Raw genomic sequence first — 22,500 nt, 5'->3', positions numbered from 1 at the left:
CCCCCCCGCCGCCTCGCTAGGAAAATGAAGCCAAGGCCTCATACCTCACACATACTAGGCAAGCACTCTACCACTGAGCTACATCCTCAGCCCAAACTATATGTTAAGTAGCCCGATTTTTACTTTTTTTATTAGTACAAGTTTGCAGTACATGATTGCATTCCTCATGAGGAGTTGGTACATGTACATAACACATCTTAATTCCTTTTTCATCCCCTACATCTCCCATCCCTCCCTGCTTCTTCCAATTCTTGGTCCCCCTTCATATTTGGAAAATCTGTTTCCATTTTTTTCTTCAATTTTTTTCCATCCCCCTCCCCTCCCTTCCCTCTTATTCCCTTTCTTATTTGAAAAAGATCTTCCTACCTTTTATTATCTTTTATTTTGCAAACTAGCCTGATCTGATCATTCCAGCAGGTATACAGTTATTTAAACATCACATTGCACTCCTGAATCTATATAATTATTGTCAGTAAAAAATGAAACAGAAAGTCAAATAAATATCCAATTTCAGGAAAAATAAAAGCTTCACAAATAAATGAAAAGAATAAACATCCTTCTATGGTAGTACATAATTACAATCACCTGTCGAGGCTAAGACTTGGCCTTTAGAAGCTAAAATCTGCCTGAGTGTGGGCAAAGGCAGCCACCTTCATATTGCAAGGGGCAAAGTCACAAATTCACAGCTGCCAACTATATGCATTAGGATTAGCTGCAGCTGCCAAGGGCTCAAAATTGATCAATAACTTGGAGTAAACAAGTATCTGGCAATAAGTGACCAGATGCTAGCACATAGTTTAGACAAGTGAAATTGACTAGCTTGCCACTCATGACCCACACAGTAATTGAGTTGTCACTCCAGAATTAAATAAATGTTATGTCTATGTTGGTAGCAGGAAAATAGGCAAGGGGAAATTAGGCCTTCTACAAAAGGGTATTTTATAGCTACAAAATTAGTTTTAATTTCACCACAAATTATGAAGTATAAATAATATGGGGAAAATACTAACAGGAACAATAAAGGGGAAGAAAGTCCAGATGTACTGAACCACAGCACACCCTGGCATCCATAAAATCACTTCTCCCTCAGCTGACAATCTTCTAATTAGGAGGGAGATAGGTGCACTTTTCAAAACTGTCCTGTGTAATTTTAGGAACAGATAGTATCATGATATTTTACATTTTTCCCAGCAAACTAATTTAGACACAGAAATCAGTGACTGCTTAACATTTTGGATGTTTTCGACTTTAGAGCCACAGAAAGCTTTCTAACAGAGGAAGTGGAGTGGTTCAGCAATGTTTGCTTTACATGAAAAAAAGAAAAAAGAAAAGAGGGCAGAAATTGAAATTTTTGTTTGAAGAAGAGTCTCATCAAGTTTACCTCCAGTGATTCCACGTGTTTATTAAATGGCTTAGTTTTTCTCTGGTGATGGCAAGGTGTTTAGAGAACTGATAAGAGCATATGTTTGGGCCTTACACGGTGTTTAGGGGATAGCACTTGGCTGGTTCTCAGGCCTTCTACTTGGTTGCATTAAAGACAGAATAAAAACTTTTCAGCATACACATTTCAGAAAGCAGGTCACATACATAGCATTCTAGGCATAGAATGCTTTTCAAGTTCCAAGACAGAGGCAACAGTCAATTGCGTTCTTTTCCAAAGAATCTTTCCCTTGTCACATACTGCAGGTTGTGTTAGGTAGTAGTGAACAAGCAAAGAACAAATAGATTTTCAATAAATAAATGTTGAGTATAATATACTAGACTAATCCCAACTGATCACTGAAGTCAGTATACTAATTTAGGGAAACAACTCTTTTTTTTTTGTTACCAACCTTGACCCTTAGGGCTGTCTGAGATACAAAATCATAAGGAATAATTATCTTTGGCTGTATAGGAATTATAATTTCCTATGTTTGAATTTCAATGATCTAAAGGAAAATCCACTCATTCTCTAATTTATTCATTAGAATGGTAAACATTTTTTAAAGCTTCTACTGTCTGCAATGACACATGATAGTCACTGAGGAAAATAAAAAGATGAAGGCAGAAAGGTCCTTTCACTAAATATCTGTCTACTGCGGGTAAATTGTATGAAGAAAACCTTTGTGGGCCTTTCATTTGTTATAGCCAATATGCATCTAGATTATCAACAATACAAACTTTAATTGAAAGTATAGTCTAGTGTCAACCGTCTACTAATGGAGACATGATACTATTTCTGCTTAGCCTTCCAAATGATCTCCCTATCTTGTCTCTATTCCATATTATCCTTCATATTATAGATGGATTACATTTTGTAGAATCTATCTATGATTATGTTACTTCTCATTACATATTGAATGAAATAAAAATTTCTTAACTTGGAATTATAGACCTTTAATGATCTAGGTCAATCTGACCACTGCCTCCTCTACATCTCCATTGTACATTCAATACCTCTCCCCCCCATCTCTTTCTCCTTTTTTTTTATAGTGCTGGTCATCAAACCTATGGCCTCTTGCATGCTAGGCAAGTGCTCTACCACTGATCTACCTTCCCAACATCCAGTTGCTCACACACACTTACATTATATATATCATTTATCATATAATGTTGCATTTATTTAAATACATAAGTACATACATATCTCCTTCATTAGCAACAGTTCCTTGAGAGGAAGTATCTTTTTTCCTTATAGTCCAAAGTGTTACCTAGTACACTGAATATATTTGAAGATCAAATAAATGGATTACAACAACTCAAAGGCAGACCATACAGTTTGTTGCCTAGCTGGTATGAATGTTTTTCCCCACTGTTTTTGTTAAGGCATAATTCACATAAAGTTTTCCATAAGTTTTGACAAACATAGATAGCTGCAATAACCACCACCACAATCAAGATATAAAACCGTTTAATCACATCCAAAACTCTTTCCTGCTATGCCTTTTTAGTCCATACCCCCAACTCTTGGCAACCACTCATATTTTCTTTCCCTATGATTTTGCCTTTTCCAGAATGTCATATAAATGGAGTCATTCAATATGTTGCTTTTTGTGTCTGACTTCATCTTGCCAAATGCATTTGAGAGTCATCCATGTTACTGCACTGGCATGACATTTAAACAAAAGAGTGGTCAGGGAGGAGTGTTGAGGGGGTACAAAATACTGCGTGAGAGTATAGAGGCAGGAATGTGTGCCTCTGACTCGAGATATATGCTGTTTCATGGAGAAAGTAACATCTGAGCAGGGCCTTAAGGGATAGGTGGGGTTTTTTGTTTGTTTGTTTTTTGAGATAGGGTCTCACTATGTAGTTCAGGCTGGCCTCAAACTCACTGTATAGTCCAGGTTGGCCTTGAACTCACAGCGGACCTCCTGCCTCAGCCTCCTGAGTGCTGGGATCACAGGCGTGTGCCACCACGCCCAGCTTGGTGGGGTTTTGATATGCACATATGGTAAGGCAAAATATTTTAGTAGAAAACATGGCAGGAACAAAAGCTCACAGTCAGTATTCCACTTTGGCTAGAGCACAAGAGAAGAAGGAGGAAACCGGAAGAGTAGGTTAGGGATTTATTGACCTTGAATAATATATTTGGGAGTTGATCTTGATTCATTAGGCAGTAGAAAGTCATTGCATGTTTTTTATTCAATCCCTAGTTTGAGGCCAGCAATAATTTTGCCTGGAGGTAATTCAGCTGCTCTGCCTGAGCTGAAGTACACTGTGCTCTAACCAGGTGAATGTGACTCTTAAAACATTTCTGCCACTTAAAACAGGGCAAAGAAACACACATGACTATATTCAGAGAATACCAAGGACATAAAAGTTCTGCACTATAGGTACTTACTAAAAAAAGAGCATTCATTAAATGACTGAATATAATACCTGCCAAAGGCACTCTTGTCTCTCCATTTGTATTCTCTCAATTATTTCTATAATCAAGGTATCAGAAAACTGAGTACTATTCCTTCATTTTATTTTCCTAGTCCTCTGCAGAAACATCTTCAGTGGGGTAAGAGTTAACATTAAGACACCTGTCTTAGTAGATAACCAATTGTAGAAATCCCAGTTGAACAGCATTCCTTTCATTGAGAAAAACCATAGAACCCACTGATACTTCTCAAATTCCAATGTAAAAAGAACCCATTCCTATTTTGGATGCTTTTTTCCCAAGATTATAGGACATGAGTAGACATTTCACCAAGCAGGCTATACAGTTGGCAAATAAGCACATGGAAAAACGCAACATCATTAGCCGTTAGGGAAATGTAGATTAAAGCCACAATGTGATACCATTGCAAAATATGGCAACATCAAATGATGGTGAGGATGTAAAGAAACTGGATCTCACATACATTTTTAGTGGGAACATAAAATGGCACATCTAATAGGGAAAACTGGCAATTTCTTATAAAAGTAAACATTAAACTAACAATTTCAGTCATGGTCCTTTATCTCAGATAGGTGAAAAATTCACAAAAAAACTGCTCATAAACGTTCACAGCTACTTCATTCATAATCAACAAAACTGGAAAAACTCAAATGTCCTTCAATGAGTGAATGGTAAAACTGTGGTACATTCATGCCATGGAATATCAGTCACCGATAAAAGAGAAGGGAGTATTAATATATACAACAATCTGGATGAATTTCCAGAGAATTATACTGAGTGAAAAAAAGTCAATCCAAAAAGGTCACATACTATACGGTTGTAACACTTTTGAAATGACAAAATGATACTAATGCAAAGCAGATTAGTGGTTGCTCAGAGTTAACAAGGGATTGTGCAGAGTGGAAGAGCATGTGGCTATAAAAGTGTGACATAAGGGAGCCCTCTGGCAATGGAATTGTTTCTGTATTTGGACTGTGGTGGTGGTCACATGAACCTAAATATGTGATAAAATTTCACAGAGCATGCAAATGAGTGCATGTAAAATCAGTGAAATGCAAATAAGATGAGTGGACTGAATTAATGTCAATTTCTTGGTTGTGATAATGTGCTGTAGTGATGCAAGGTGATACCAATGGGGAAAATTAGGTGAAGCATATAGGATCTATTTTTTAACAATTACATGTGAATCTACAATTTTCTTAAAAAAATTAAAAAAGAGAAATACATGTTGGTTATAAAAATGTATGCTGTATTATTTGAATTTAACTTTGGAAAATTATTATTAGCATTTTTGGCTGGGGAATTTGGATATTTTCTTATGAAATAAACAAGGCAAATAAGAAAACTTATTGTGTTTTTTGTTTTAACTTTGTTGCCAGGAAACATACAACCCAAACAGAGGAAAGAACTTTTACTTCTGCTATAGTGGGTTTTTAACCTTTTTGATGTCAGAGTTACCTCTGAAAATTTGATGAAACCTATGCAGAATAAATGAACACACAGTTTTGAGCACAATTTCAAGGAGGTTTATGGAACTCATGAAGCTTATCCAATGACCACCTGTTAATGCTTATCTATTGTTACACTGTGCAAATATGGTAGCCAGTGGCCTCATTTGGTTACTTAAAATTACATAAAATTCAGTGTTCAGTTTTTCAATTACATCAACACACAATTCAAGCAATAGCCACAGGGAGCTTGTGGCTACATGTTAGACCCAGAGATTGAATTTTGTATTATTGCAGAATATTCTAATGAACAGCATTGTTCTAGAATGTTTAGGATAAAATTTGCTTTTATTTAAAAGAATCAACTCCTTGAAGTTGTAAGTAAAACTTCAAGAATATTTCAACTACATAATGACTCTATGGTCTCCAATGACATCTAGCTAAGAATCCCTCTTCAAATGATTCTACTTTTATCTATGAATGACTTACTTTGTATTGAGTTTAACAAGGGAGCTAATTTAAATACTCTTTAAATGAAGTAGGCTATAAATATTAAATTTTAATAATTTCAATTAGATACAGTGACACAAGAACACAGGGCTGGCATCTGCAAATAAGAAATGTTTCAAGTATACAGAGTGTTTTGGGAGGTGAATCTAGATAAAGAATACATATTAGGGGATAGAGGGGAGTGAGGTTTATCTGTTTAACACCAGTACAGTTGGTTAAAAGTAGAAATTTCCTTTGTAAATAGGGAGGAATGGAGGGGTTGAAGGGAGGGCTGGGCAAGGGTGAAAAATAAGAACCAAGAGAGACTATGTAAAGGTGCAAATCTCCAATGATGAATGTCATTATATTGTATACCTAAAATGTACCAATGATTAGAATGAATAATTGATAATGCAAAATAGGAAGAAAAGGTCCAAAGGGGTAGGGGTAGTGGGAGGGGCAGGGGAAACGAAAGAAGGGGAAGGAAAAATGATGAGAAATGAAAAAAATGGAAATAAAGTCTTTGTAAATAGGGAAGGGTGGAGGGGGTGAAGGGAGGGCTAGGAATGGGGAAAAAATAAGAAACAAGATGTATTATGTAAAGGTACAATTCCCAATGAGAAATGTAATTGTGTTGTATACCTACAATGTACCAATAAAAGAATTTAACAACAACAGCAACAAAAAAGTAGAAATTTCAGTTGCATTGTTCAACTAGTGTCTTTTATTTTAATGTCACATAAACATGTATAATATGGTGGCAAAGGTTGTTACAACAGAAGGAGAGAGAAGAACAAGATTTTAAATGCTGTGATGGGAAAATAGCTGAGTTGAGTAACTTTTTTTATGTATAGGCAGAAAAAAATGTGGAGAAAATTTAAGGGAACATATGTCTTATAATAACTAGCTTTCTGCTTACCATAGTTTCTGGTTCACTGTAGTCTGTCTAGTGTTTGGGAATGGAAGGCATTCATGCTTAAAGTGGTAGTCATTTACCAAAGCTCCGATGACTTTTCTCTCTTAGGAGAATTGTACTCTTCCCTTTTTTTGAGACAGTGTCTTTGAATTTACACCAATCCTCCTGCCTCAGCCTCCCAAGTGCTGGGATCACATCCAACTATCACCTCTGGCTGAGAATTAAACTCTTAAATCATAAACAGCATCTTTGCCTTCCTGGCTTTTTCCTTCAGTTTTGAAATCAAATTTCAAGAGGTGACTCTGAAGTATGCTGAGTGATCAAACAAAGTTAGCCTGGGATTTAAACACTGGCAGTGGTGTAGCCATGTGCAGATAATTAAAATAATGGCACAACAGCATATTTATATTTTGTATATCACTTTATTCTCATGAGTGTGTAGCAACAAAAGAGAATCTGTGAACTTATTGGTATTTTGGGAAATTATTTGCATCTTCAAGATGCTTGGCTTCAAAATAGTCAATTACATTGATTTTGTTTTATTCAAATCTGCTTAGCTGACCTTTGCTGAGTGTATTGGTGTTTTCTCAATTGAAAAGAGTTGTCATATGGTAGCAGAAGACATTGGAAATTTTACTTCAGATGACAATATGATAAGCTACCATTTAAATATGTTTGAGACTAGTATTGAGGTGTTTGGATTGGCCATAAAAATGCTCAACATGCCCTCTGCTTGGCCTTTCTTTCATAATGTTGGAACAAAAAATGCTGTGTCATTCAATTATACAGTGGGTTGAGAAAAGAAATTCCACTGTAACAATGATATGTGATGAATAAACCCAAACATGAATACACAAATCCTCTGATACAGGTAAGTCTGGCTCACTTACCTACTTTGAAAAGGAAGATTTAAAATATTATCTAGGCCCAAATAAACTAAAACTTTGTTATGCACTTAGGAGTTCCCCTGTATTTTATGAAACAAGATGCTGTTATATTCAGGCAATTTCTCCATAAATACATAAGCCAATTAAAAAAATCCCACCATCCACAAGAAGATGTCTATGAAGAGGTGGATGTTAATTAAAGACTCTTGCAGGGTTTGTAAAGATGTATTTATACTCCCCTCATCTCCACCACTGGGAGATACTTGAGGCCTACTTCTATAAATAAGCACATATTACTATAAGTTAAGTTGGTGTTTTGCTTATGGAGGAAGATGAGTAATTAGATTCAGTGTTTTCTTTAGCAAAAATTATTTATGTATTAGTTATGGATCAAAATATTTTCAAAAATCCTGTATGCAGATATCATCTGCACATACCTGTAACATAGCAGATATCTTCCTGACAACTTCCTTCAGTCAGATAGCTTTATATTTGGTTCAGTTGCATAAATTGAACTTGTCAGCCACATTTTTGGTGACCACATATTCCCACTTATAGCTTCAGAAGAGGCAAATCAGGGAAGTAGATAGAACCTAGAAAGACTATTGGTTCTATATCCCTCAGTGCCAAGCGACACTCAAAAAACAAAATTGACCAGAATATAATTGGATACTTTCTTTAAGAATTTTTTCCTAAGGCATCCAGATCAGCTTTTCATATGTCTAAGAGTCAAAAATGTTTTAACTTTATGAAATCGAAAACTCTCTGGAATCATTCAAGTCAAATCCCTCGAATAAATCAGAGTCCTCTGGATTTCCTAAAATATTTTCAATTGCTTATGCCATTTTAACAATAAATAATAGCATGCACAAATGTAGTCCTTAGAGCACTAGAAGTTTGCCTTTTGTTATGTATTAATCTTCACTGCTTTCCTTTGGCTGTGGATGTTAGTGGCATGTTAAAGACTAGAGTGAAAGTGACTCAGGGTCAGCAAAAGCAAACAAATTAAAAGAATTGGGGTTATTTTTTTCATATTTTAGTAGAACACGGTAATTTAGTGTTTATCTTCTCAGAAATCAGAATACAATTTCTGTACTAATTAAATTTTCTCAAAGTAAATTTAGGACAGTGGTATTTTGTTTGTTCTTGCCATTTTATTTATAGAATAAATTAAAAAGTGCAAATAGGGTATGCTATCATTTGGATCTTGAGTGTCTACAAAGTTCATGTGGAAAAGACTTGGTCCCCAGCTTGGTGGTGGAATATTTAAGAGGTTGGGCCTGGTAGGAGGTGTTTGGGTCATTGAGAGCATACTCTTAAAGGGGACTGTAGGACCTTAGTCTCTTCCTCTCTTCTGTATCCACACCTTGAGGTGAGAAGCTTCACTCTAGCACATGGTCCCTGCTATGATCTGTTTCCCTGCCCTAGGCCCAAAAGCAATGGGGCCAACTGACCATAGACTGAAACTTCTGAAACCATGAACCAAAATAAACATTTTAAATAAGTTGATTATTTCTGCTATTTGTGGTAGTGATAGAAAGCAAATTAACACAGGACATATGATCTTGGAAGACTAAAAAATATTATCTCCAAGATCTTACTGTAGGGAAATGGAAATATTCCCATAAGAAGTTAGAATAAAATTGGACTTAACTTTTTCCATTGTTCAAGTACACAGAATAAAGAAAGGTTAGTACTCATTTCCATGATGAAAGGAAATTTGTATTGTATACATGTGCTACACTAGGAACAGTTACCTTATACAAGAAAACAAATTTTTGTAGTATTTTAGGAAGTATTCATTTGCATAAAAGCAATTGGACAATTAATCCAGGTAATTCATACTGTTCTTCAAAGCAGAGTTCTGTATTTCATTAGCTTTGATAACCTTATTGTATATGTCTGAAAGTATTAATTATCTGTATTTTTTCAAAAATACCCACCATACTTCAGAACCTGCTGTCAGATAGGCCTTCCTCTTCAATTTTTAACAAAACACGAAATACAGCATTATTATTTGCAAATAATACAATAACACAAAAATAAGTTTTTACTAAAACGATGCTAGAGAGAAGCACTGCTGGAACTGCTTTAATAAATAGGCAAAGATCATTCACAGGAAACAGTTGCTTCTACACACTGCTGAGAAAAAGTTTCTGTTCTCAGAAGGTAAATTATTTCATCACTCCTCTCAGTGTGAATACCATTTTTTTTTAACTTAAACACTGATGAGAATTAGTGAGATTTTTAATGCTCTACCCAAATCCACCAATTTACAGTTCACTACAATAGCTTATATAGATAAATAAAAGACTAAAGTTAACTCCACAATATCATTCAGTGAAACGAGATCTGAACTGCAGTCTGGGTCCTTCATTCCATGACCCTGTGTGGGTGTAAGCATTCTGCGCAGCTGTGCAAAACACTGGTGGTAATCTAGGCAGTTTCTATCGCCAGGGCTTTATATAGAAACAGTTTAACAAAGAAGTCATATCCTGACTGCCAGCTAAAGATGAGACACCAAATAGCTATAGGGAGGGAAGATAGATAAAAAAAGAACACTCTGTTAACAACCAGCAAAGAATCATTAAGCTGAGGGATCCCATCCTTCCTGGTGTTAGTCACAGTTGAATGGCTATAGATAAGAATTGTGAAGTAGGTAATACTTGTTTGGAGGAGTGAAGATACTTCTACTTTCAACTTCTTGTTTTTCAGTGCTGGGGACAGAACCCAGAGTCTCACACATGCTAGGTAAGCATTCTACCACTGAGCTGCATCCTTAGTCACTCATTCATTAACTTTTCATAATTTCACTTATTAATTCATCACTTAGGGTCTACTCTGAGCCAGTCACTATACTAAATGTTAGAAATACTGAGATGAATTAAATAAGCTTTCCAGATCTCTAGAAGTCTAGTATTGCTTCCAGGTAACCCTTCACTCAAGCATTTTTACACTCTGGTTGCTATCAATGCATTAATCTTTGCGGTTAAGCTTATGAAGGTATCTTTCTCAGGACCACGTGCCTTTTAAACAGGTACTCAAGACTTTATAGCTTTTTAAACCCTGAAGAATGCTCCTTTACTGATGGGTGACATTTTAGATAGTGTATCAATAGGGAGGAGAATATTATCAGTCAGGGAGATTCCTGGGGCCTCCCAAAATCACATTACACAAGTGACTGGTCTTCAAATCCTTCTCTAAGATATAAAAAGTGAAGTCACTCAGGCGGTGGGGTGGAGCTCAGTGGTAAAGTGCTTGCCTGGCATATGCAAAGCTCTAAATCTGATCTCCAGAACCAAAAATAAATAAATAAATAAATAAAGAAAGAAAGAAAGAAAGAAAGAAAGAAAGTTAGTTATTCACAAAAAGGAGAATTCCCTCTTTCCCTTCATTTGAAAGAAAACCTGGTAGTAAAAGCATTGAAATTCAGATTCAACCATTGTTAAAAAATTCCAAGTCAATGCCACTGATTAGGAATTGACTGAATTATACAGAGTAAATAGAAAGAAACTTCAGGTAGTGAACACTCTAATGTCCTATTTAGTTAAGGAGACCAGAACTAAGAACAATGTGAAAGTTACAGGGAGGTACAGTTTGGTGTAGTTAGAGAAATAATTTCTCCAAAACTTGAGTTTTCCAATAATGAAGTAAATTGCCTTGGGGGATGATAAGTTCTCATTAACTGACAGTGCTCATCAGCAAATAGATGACCACAAGAGTTTGAGCTGAAGGGATTTTTGGACTACATGGAAGACTGATATTCTTTTATGTTTAATCTGTGAATCTATTAGTTTATAATAATTAATCCAGGAACAATACAGATGAATATATGAGAATACATAAAAATAGACAAAAAAGCAAATTAACATGCTCTAAACTATGTATATAACTGTGGAATGGATGCCAGGTAAAGGAAACACCAGGACAAACTGTTAGTCAAAAAAGACTTCTCATAGGACATAAATTTTGCCCAAGACTTTAAAGTCAGAAAATGCATGGATATATGAAGAAGATAGAGAATAATCTAAAAAGAGGGATCACCATCATTTTACTACTACTATAGTTTTGTATCTATTCTGGAATTGACTTTGCACGAAGTGCTCTGTTGATGTGTGGTTCAGGGGATGGATCCCAGAACCCTGGACATTCTGAGCATGTATTTTACCACTGAACTATACTCCCAGCCTCACAGAGTGCTTTCTTCCCATGCATTACTGCATCTGTATTAATCTTCACAACTGCACTATAGAGTAGTATTACTAGTATTCCCATTTTCCAGATGACATGACTGAGATGAGAAGACTGAAATCCAGAGAGGTTAAGTAACTTGTCCAACACCATACCGCTATAAAACAAATAGTACATCTGACATTCAAATGTAGTCTCCATGCAAAGCCCATGCCCTAACTACTGCATTCTAGTGCTTCTGGGAGAAACCGTGCTGCATGCTTGAAGGCTGAGGTCGAATTATGAAATGTAAAATTTGGGAGGACAGTGTCTGACTAATAGTTTGGCCCTCAGTAAATATTTGTTGGGTGAATAAATAAATCTTTACTTTTTGGATTAAAAAAATATACATTTTGTCTTTTATTCCCGTGTTAGAAAACTTGATTATCAGTCAGAACTTGCTCTCCCTAAGGGATTTCCTCCCAGCCCGCAGAGCTACCCTTGGCTCAGTAAACAAGAAGGATAGCGCCTCAGGGCCTTATCCCCTAGGGTTTCTCTTCACCTCTTAGCCTCCCAGGTGGGATAGGTATCTGTGGTACCACGCATCAGGTTAGAGCCCTAGGGTTTCTTCTTAGGCCTTCTTTAAACTGCCCTCGTGGAGGCAATGGGCCGCATCTTTCAGGTGAGAAAGGATGCATTCTTTGGAAATAGTCAAACTATACATCTTCCTTTAACCAAAACATGACTAACCCCTCACTCCATCAGAATTCAGTTCCAAAAAGTCCTTTAAAAGTCTTTTGGTAAATATGGCCATCTTGTATATCCTGGCTTTTTGACAAGGCTGATTTTCTAAGAGCATTTGCCTACCTGTATGGTTTAAATGTCAATAAATTTCTCAGAATAAACCACTGTGGCCTCTAACTGCAGTTATGTTACTATACATAAATTACTAAGCATTTAGGCAATGACTGCATCCAATATGAGGCTAAAAATTCAGTCAAAAAATTATTTCTGAAAATAGTTATTTGGTTCATGCTGACATTTTCAGAATTAAAGTAATGTCAAACATCCTATTTCATGGATTCTACACTCTTCCTCCTCTGCTTAATTGACTGACAGCTTTTGAGGAAAAGAACTCAATTTACATTTCCACTTAAAAGCTAAAAATATGCACAAATAAATGTGGATTAAATTTTTTTTGAGTTTCTTTTGTTAATCACTTATTAATATTTTATTTTTTTTGTATTGAATTCTTTTATTGGTACATTGGAGGTATACAACACAATTACATTTCTCATTGGGAATTGTACCTTTACATAATGCATCTTGGTTCTTATTTTTTCCCCATTCCTAGCCCTCCTTTCACCCCCTCCACCCTTCCCTATTTACAAAGACTTTATTTCCATTTTTTCCATTTCTCATCATTTTTCCTTTCCCTTCTTTCCTTTCCCCTGCCCCTCCCCCTACCCCTACCCCTTTGGACCTTTTCTTCCTATTTTGCATTATCGATTATTCATTCTAATCATTGGTACATTTTAGGCATACAATATAATGACATGCATCGTTGGAAATTTGCACCTTTACATAGTCTCTCTTGGTTCTTATTTTTCACCCTTGTCCAGTCCTCCCTTCAACCCCTCCATTCCTCCCTATTTACAAAGATTTTATTCCTATTTTTTCCATTTTCTCATATTAATCCCATTCCCTTCTATCCTTTCCTCTAGCCCTCCCACTTCCTTCCCCTTTGCCCCTTTTCTTCCTATTTCACATTACCTATTATACATTTAGTCCTTATTTACACTTTCAGTTTCTCACACCAGAGAAACTATTTGGAATTTATTCATGTGTGTCCTATTTATTTCACTTAAGAGTATTGCCTCAATGTGCATCCAAATGTGGGTTAAATTTAATCCAATTTTGGAATGCATAGTATTCAGGTGCTTAATGATTACAATTTTGACATCCTAAAGCTTTGACTAAGTTTTCATTGGTACCAGTATTTGCTAAAATTCTAATCTCCTCATTGCAGAGATAAGTAATTATATTAGTCATAACAAACAGAACATTTTCCAGAACATTTTCCAGAACATTTGATTTATTAAAATGACTCAAGTCAGGACTGACTTGTACCTGGATTAAGGTTTTAAAGCAGTTCTATTTGGAACTTTGGGGCAGGTTAGATTTATATTCGGGCCATTCAGCATGTACTACCCTCCCTAGTACCCTCCCTCCTTGTCTAGACATTACTATGTTTCTCCTTCATCCCTATGATCTACAACCACAGCTTAGGAAAAAACTCTTCTGATTTAAATTCTTTCATATTTTCCACTCGAACCTGTTTAACTCTGCCCTTCTCAGCCCCTTCAAGAGTGACTTCTCTCTTGTGAATAATTCTATTTTATATTGTTATGGCTTGTGTTTAGATGTTTCTCCAAAGCCTCATGCAGTCATAGATGGGGCTTTTTCAGAGGTGGCTGGATCTAGAGTGTGTGACACTAGAATTGATTCTGTTCAATGCTAGGCTCAAGGGCACTAGGATTAAAGGTGTGAATGCTGCCTGCCCTAAGTAGTCTGGATAAGATAAAAGGGGCAGAAAGACACTGTTAAGGTCCCTTGTTGCTTTACTGCCCTCTCTAAACCACTCTGCCTTGAAGCCAGCCAATGATGGACAGAAACCTTTACAAACTGTGAGCTAAATAAATCTTTCCTCCTTTAACTTGTGGATGTTGGGTATTTTGTTTCAGCAACAAGAGAAAAGTAGCTAAGACATATATCCACTGCCAGTCTTTACATTGATAAGTCAGGTCCTGTACTTTCCTGAGAGAACTTTATTCCAGAATTTCATTCATTGGGCCAGGGATTTAGCTCAGTGGTTCTGCTGTCTGCCTTGTAAGTGTAAGGTCCCAAGTTCAATCCCTGGTACCAAAAAAAAAAAAAAAAAGAATTTCACTCATAATCTTTATCCTAATGCCAGCTAGCCTCACATTCATTTTACCCTTAGTTAATGCCCCAAATGGAGGCTAATTTGATTTATATTCTAAAGTGCTCCTTTTTCCATGCTGTTTATCACTTTCTCCTTCTACTCTCCCCGCCCCCCCCCCCGCCACTTCTTGGAGATTCATGGAATTTGATTTTACCACCCTCACCTATTTCTTTATTCCCTGTTCGGTCATGGGCCAACCTCCCATTCTCCCACACATATTGAAGATTCTGTCATTTGGATAGCAGCTATCTTCACCTCAAATACTTTCATCATCCAACACTCTGGCCTCAGTGTGATTCAACTTCAGGCATTTTGCCTCCATTCCACTTTAGTTACTCCACTGCCTGAGACATCATCCAGATCAGCTCAGCCTTTGAAATCTTTACAGAAATATCTCATTTTGTGATTGCTTGTCCTATAACTCTCTCACCTTCATATTCACAGTACTGATTTTTTTTACTTCACTGTTACCATCTTCTGTAACTTGAACGTCCATGTTGAAATCCTTCCAACACTCAGATCACACAATTTTTAAGTCTTTTCAGCTCCAATAATCTTAGCACTTTCTCTTATAGGGCTTTTCATATTCTGCCTTCTACTAGTTGCATAAATATCAACTCCTCTAAGATATCTTTCTTCTCAAGGCAATATCAATATTTTAAACCATTTTACAGTGCCTTCCATAGTACATATTCACCAGTGTTGGAGCTGATTAAAAGCATGGACTCTGGAGTCAGAATATTAGGTTTCAAACTTTTGAGCCTTTGAAATTTAATTAAATCTATGACCATGGGGAAGTTAACCAACTTTTCTGTGTTGCAGTTTCCTTATATATAAAATACAGATATTAACACTATGTAGTTCATGGAGTTGTTAAGATAATTATACTTAGAAGAATGCTTGGCACACAGCTTACAGAGCACTTACTTTCAACAATTATCTTCTCAAAGAAGAAAAAAATAAATAGTTTCACAGGTTCAATATCGAAAGAATAAGAGCTCCAGTTATTATGAGTAATGATACCGAGAGGCAGTCATTTAAAATAGAAACAGAAAGCAAGTGTATTTTAATGAAACTTTTCATTTCTGTATAACTTGTTCTTTCCACTGAGATGTCAATATATTGATTACTACTTAAGACTAGTTTATTTCACCACATGGTGCCACTATCATTGCAAAATGAAGTCATTTGATAGGTCACGAGAGAATATATATTATTAAAATTTGGATAAAAATATATGAGGTACATCTAAAAAGTTATCATTGAAATTACTTTATTGTTAAACATTTAGGTGCCCAAAGCAAGCAGGTATTGAGCATAAGTGGATTAGGCTGTTACTAACATGATGTGATGAGGGATGCTTTGAAATATCTTTTCCCCAAGTCTACTCTTCCAGTTCCGTCAAAGGTTCTGTTACCCCCCCCCCCCACCCAGGGTGTATTGTTTCCAGGTGCTACACTCAAAATACAGCTCCCTGGGCTGCTTTCCAAAGTAGCCCCTTAACAATTTCCTAAATGAATAGGGTAAAGGACTTGCAAGTGTAGATGAAAATAGGTATAATTTATTTAAAGTCCTTGCTGGCTAAGGAAGGTAGAGTTGAATGATGAAAGAACAGTTGCTAGGATAACAACACTTAGAAATCACTCTTTGCAGAAAAGAGAGAGAGTATTTAGGAGGAACTAGCCTACTAAATGCAATCTTGCTTAATTTTTTGTTCTGTGTGTAACATGTGTATGCATAGATCCTTTCCTAATACTTATCAGTAATTCTGGGGGAAATCAGTATCTTAATAGCAAATTACAATGTATTCAATGTAACTTTAGAAGTTGAAGATGGATAGTTAAGCAAAGAATATGTTAATGAACAAAGAGCACATGTTCAGATTCTTACAAGATATTCCTTAATTCATTGATTTTTAAAATGAATAAAATATGTACTTTAAAGGACTCATTTTATTTTTTCTGCAAATCTGTGCTCAGAGATACTATATTTTCATTTCTTTATAAATATATGTATATTTATGCAGTATGTTTCTATGTGCCTGTACTCATGGGAGAGTCTGAGCACTCAAGTCCTTGTACAAAAGTACAAGAGAGGTAATGAAATCTTGTTATTGTATTCTAGGTTATACATGGCTCATGATGTTTACAGAGATTCATGAATTACAAGCATAGGTGAGTTATTTTCTAGACCTAACCTATTATGTACTTGGTGGCACATCCTGTGATCATTTCAGCTTTTAAAATAATTGTCATTTTTATTTAACTTCTGGGAGAATGTGATTATCAAATATTTAGCTTATAAATTTGTGGAGTTTTGCTCATGTTTTTCTATTTTATATCTACCTCTACATGTATTATTCTTTACTATTCCCTATGGTACTTTGTCTTGTTTCTAATTAAAAAATTTGTAACTTGTCAAGATGCTTTTGCATTTTATATCTTAGTACTTGACAACTGGAGGTCATATGTAAAAGTAATGAAAAAAATTTCAATTGTTTTATCCAGGGCACCAGTAAAATTATAATTGAAAAATTTAAAAATGACCCTTTTCATTATTGTTTCTGTGTTCCACTTAAATTTTTCCCTGAAGCTGACAGTAAACTATTTTATTTCTTGTTTGGGTCATATCCCACAATGGTGAATATATCTAAATCTATCCACACCTGCACGCCTATATTTATATTCTACCTAATAAGAATAACAAGATTCAAAAGCTTTACTTCAGTCCTGAGACTTGACAGATTGTCTTCCAGAAACTTCTATCAAATGACACATTTAATTGAGCACTTTTTAGCAAACCTAGGAGCAAGTCAAGGATACACATTATAACTATTGTAGCCCTAAACACTGGAATAAGACCTTTGGAAAAAAATAAGAGTTATAATTAGTATAAAAGAAGAGGCAAAACTTTGTAGAGAAAATTATCATTTATCTTGAGAATTTGAGAGAATCAATGGACAAATTATTAAAATTAATAGGATTCAATTAGGTAGTCAAATGTAAGATTACTAATAATAGTGTCCTCATGTATCAGGAATAATTATGTTCACAGAAGTATTATTTGTATAAGAACAGCATCAAAACAACCTAAATGCCCATTAATAGGGGAGTGGTTAAGTAAATTATGTGAATGTGCACTGTGGAATATTATGTATATTATGAATTAGATTGAAATCTGAATTAACTGATATAGAAATAACTCCTATTCCTACAGTGAGTGACTAAAGCAAAATTCCAGAGTAACTTCATTAATATCAAAAATGAAACAAAATGACTCTATTTTTAACAGGTATATATGAGAAAATGAATAGAAAAGTTCTGAAATATTGCACATTGAATGAATAGCAGCCGTTATCTCTTAGAAGAGGACTAAGATTGGGGTTGGCAGTCAAGGGAGGGAACTTAATATTGTTATGAAAAGGAAGTATTCATTTATTACTTGTATCAGTAAATGTAAAAACTATTCCAAAATGCAATAGTTAGCCAAATTCCTTTGTTTAAACTTGTTCATATTTTCATATATAAAAGGCAACAGCTTTCTGGTTTCTTTTTTTTCTCCCTATTAAGTTTATTGGTACATTTTAGGTATAAAATACAGATACATTCATCATTGGGATCTTGTACCATTACATGAGTCTCTTGGTTCTTATTTTTGTTCCCCTTCCCTTGCCCTCCCTTCACCCCCTCCACCCTTCCCTATTTGCAAAGACCTTGTTTCTATTTTTTTCCTCTTCTCATGTGTTTTCCTTTCCCTTTTTTCTCTTCCCCTACCCCTCCCAATTCCCCTGCTCTTTTAGACCTTTTCTTCCTGTTACACAATATCAATTATACATTTTTAAAATTACAATATTAAGATCTAGGAGACATTACCACAGATTTTACAGAATTTAAAAGGATATAGAAAGCATATTACAAAAATCTGTTTTGAAATAAATTTGACAACTTCTAAAAAGTACCTTGGAAGACAAATTAATGAAACTAACTCTGGAGGAAATATAAAATTTGAATAGCACTTATTAAAGAAAGTACATTCCTAGCTTGAAAACCTACCTGTATGAAAACAGCAGGCTCATAAACATTTTAACTGATAAATTATATCAAACAATTAAAGCAGAAAAAAGAAGGAATAGTTCTCCCCTCATTTTAGGAACTCAACATTGTGCTAATCCTAAAACTGGATAAAGATAATAGAAGAAAAAAAGTGTGAACATAGAAATTTGTTTAACAAAACAAACTATTTGAAGTCAGATCTGGAAGTATGTGGAAAGTGATTTTGATATAGGGATGGCAGTGTTGGTTCAGCATTGAAAGATCCACCCCCAAAAGTCATCATTTTAACAGAGGAAAGGAAAAAGCCATATGATCCTGTCACTAGTTGGAGAAAAAGTATTGGACTAAATTCTACAGCTGTTCATGGTAAAAGCTATCAGGAGACTAGAAGTAGAACAGAAACTTCTCAACAGATTAAAGACATGTACTCCATACTTCCAGTGAGAATGCCTTATATAAATGGAGAAGATACAACGCTTTCTCCTTAAGGTGGGGAACAAGGGCAGATATGCTTACTCTTTATCTGTCCATTAAACTTTGAAACCTAGTCCCCACCAAAATAGTCTGGCAATTAAATGACACAACTAGGATAGGATTGGCACGGCAGAAGCAAAATCTTTATATGTAGATGAAATGATCATCTACAGAGAAAATACTAAGAAATCTCTAGGAGCCCCTAGAACTTGTACTTGAATTTAGCAGGATTAGAAAACACAAGGTATATATAAAAATTCAGGTCTGTGTATACTTGTTATAGATGAAGAACTGGATATTGAAATTTAAAAGTTATGTAGGAGTACAAAGGACCTAGAAAAGTTAAAAACAAAAACAATGTTGGAAGCTGTTTAGTACCTAATTTTAAGACTTCTTCTAAAGCTACAGTAATCAAGGCAGTGTTGGTGTAAGGAAAGACATATAGATCATTGGAATAAAACAGAGAATCTAGAAATAGAACCACACATATATGGTCCCCTGAGTTTTGAAAGATTATTTAATATTAGCATTTTATAGAATATAAACTCAATTCAAGAGCCAAGGAAGAGATAGTGTCTTCAGCAAATGGCACTAGAACACCTGGTATCTGTATATAAAAAATTAACCTCAACCCTTTTTTTCCATACATGAAAATAACTTGAAGGGATCTATGAACCTAAATAAGAAAGTCTAAAAGTATAAAACTTTAAGAAGAAATTATAAGGGAAAATGTTTATGAATTGAGGGTAGGCAAGAACCACCTAGGATACAAAAAACATGATGTATAAAAGAAAAAAATTGATAAATGAGATTCCATCAAAATTTAGAACTTTAAATGACATCATTAAAATGAAAAGTAGTCCTTAAACAGACCATATTTACAATGCATATAACCTATGACCAGAATATATAAAGAATTCTTAGAGTTTATTAATAGACAACCCAATTAAAATGTAGACATAAGAAGATGATAAATACCCAGTATAGCACAAGGAAAGGTGTGCAACTCTAGAATCAGAAAAATACTAATAAGTACAATAATAAGATTGAATTATACATTCGTTAGGGAGATGAAGTCAAAAGTTTTAAAAGCCTTGTCATGACTTTTTCTTTTTGTTGGATTCTCCCCGTTTGCCTTTAATTTGTCATGCCCAATGGATTCATTCTGCTGGGTTTCCTGGGGTTGTGATCCTCATTGTCTTTTCCTAGGGTATTGTCTAAAATTTTTTGGAGTGCCGGTTTGGTATTCATGAAGTTCCTGAGGTACTCTTTATCATGAAAGTATCTTATTTCTCCATCCATTTTGAAAGATAGTTTTGGAGGGTACATCAATCTGGGTTGGAGGCTGTTTTCCTTTAGGGCTTGAAATACATCACTCCAAGCTCTTCTTGCCTTGAGGGTTTGCATTGAGAAGTCTGCTGTGATTCTGATGGGCTTTCCTTTGTATGTGATTTGTTTCTTTTCTCTCACTGCTTGTAGAATTTTGTTCCTCTGTTGGATTTCTGGAATCCTAACTATTACATGCCTATGTGCAGTTTTTTTTGATCAAGGTTATTTGGAGTCCTATATGCCTCACTTATCTGTATGTCAAGTTCTTTTCCCCTCCTTGGGAAGTTTTCTGCCATCACTTCTGTGAACAGTTTTTTTATGTCATCTGCACTCTCTCCTCTTTCTTCATTGACTCCAATCAGTCTTATGTTATTCTTCTTTGCATCATCTAGCAGCTGCTGGATTGATTTCTCATGTTCCTTTACAATTTTAAAGCAATTTTTCTTTTCCTCCTCACTAATTGCAATCTTATCTTCTATATGTGAAATTCTATCCTCACATTCGTTCATTCTGCTGCACAGACTTTCGATGGAGTTTTTAATATCTTGGAAATCTGTTTGTATCTGTTTTATGGATTCCATTGGTTTCCTATGTTGGGATTCCATCATGTTCCTCAGATCCTCTATTTTTTTATCTGTGTCCTCTCTAGATTTATTAATCATGTCTTGCACCATGAGCATAATCTTTGGTGTTATCTGAGTAATTATTTCTGATTTCATTTTTTCCAGATCCTCTTTTGTTGCCAGTTCAGAGAGTGCAGGTGGTTGAGTGTCAGCATGTTCCATCTCATTTCCCTTTGGGGTTGCTGTAGGTGATCTGGAACTCTGTTTTTGAAGCTTGTTTATGTGTTTTCTCATTTCCATGGGGTGGGGGTGCTTCTGGCACCCAAGTGGCTCACCTTCTCTGCCCTAGGAGCTTGGGATGCCAGTGGGCGAGCTTTCTTCCAGGTGCTGGGACCAGCTGAGCTTCTCTGCCCTAGAAGTCTGGGATGGAGGCAGGGAGCTTCCTTCCAGGTGCTGGGACTGGCTGAGCTTCTCTGCCAGCTTTCTGGTTTCTTAAACTTGTGCTCATTGTACAACTAGTGAAGCTCATGTATTGCTGCTCAGGACAATAATTACAATGGCAATCCTGACAGACATGGACTCTATCCTCTTACAACTTAAAATCCAGTGAGAAAGATAGATCATAAGCAAATGGAATAATTACACAAGAGATTTCAATAGAGGTGAGTAACAAATTTTGATGGGAAATAATGTGGATATGGTTGAGGGAGCTCTCTTAGAAAAAGAGACATTTAAACTGGTATTTGGAGTGATGGTGGTGATAGTGAAAAGGGTCTCAGGCAGAGAAAGCTTCATTGCTGGAGAAACTGTCAGAAGATCAGAGTGGTTGAAGCATGGTGAGGGAGAGGGAGAATGGATTGCTAAGTTAGAACAGTAGACAGCAGTAAGTCATGCAAGTCTCTTCAGACATAGTAAAGTTTAGATTTTATTTGAAGACAGTGGAAAGTCACTGGGCCTTTGAGAACATGAGCCATGTGACTGATTCATATTTTGAGAAAATCATTGTGGCTGCCTTGTAGAGAATATATGGGGCAAGAGACAAGAGTAGAAGCAGGGATCCCAGTTTGGAGGCTATTTGCAGTTCTCAGTAAGTGAGAGAGGAACAGCATAAGAAGATAAATTCAAAGTAGTAGACAGGAGTCAGGTGATTCAGAACTAGATAAGGACATGGAAAGACATTTGAATTTACTCAGAATATCATGGGAAGCATTATAAGGATTGTAAACAGTATGAGAGTCACATTTCCTAAAAAGCCAAGTTGACTACCATGTGGCCATTGTACTTGAAAGAGGACAAGAATAGGAGAGGGGTCAGTTAGAAAGTC

The 22,500-nt window shown here is 35.7% G+C and overlaps 1 protein-coding gene across 1 annotated transcript in view; it reads right to left on the bottom strand.

Annotated features, from left to right (window-relative positions):
- Positions 1-22,500, bottom strand: part of Rnf128 (ring finger protein 128) — a 110,740-nt gene that overhangs the window by 73,551 nt on the left and 14,689 nt on the right. The gene's annotated exons all lie outside the window — the stretch shown is intronic.

Source organism: Heterocephalus glaber, unplaced genomic scaffold (genome assembly GCF_053883595.1).
Source record: "Heterocephalus glaber isolate CG9 unplaced genomic scaffold, H.glaber_assembly_v1.0 deba00001613, whole genome shotgun sequence".
NCBI lineage: Eukaryota > Metazoa > Chordata > Mammalia > Rodentia > Bathyergidae > Heterocephalus > Heterocephalus glaber.
The sequence above is the reverse complement of the archived record's forward strand: the minus strand, read 5'-3'. Positions and strand labels throughout refer to the sequence as shown.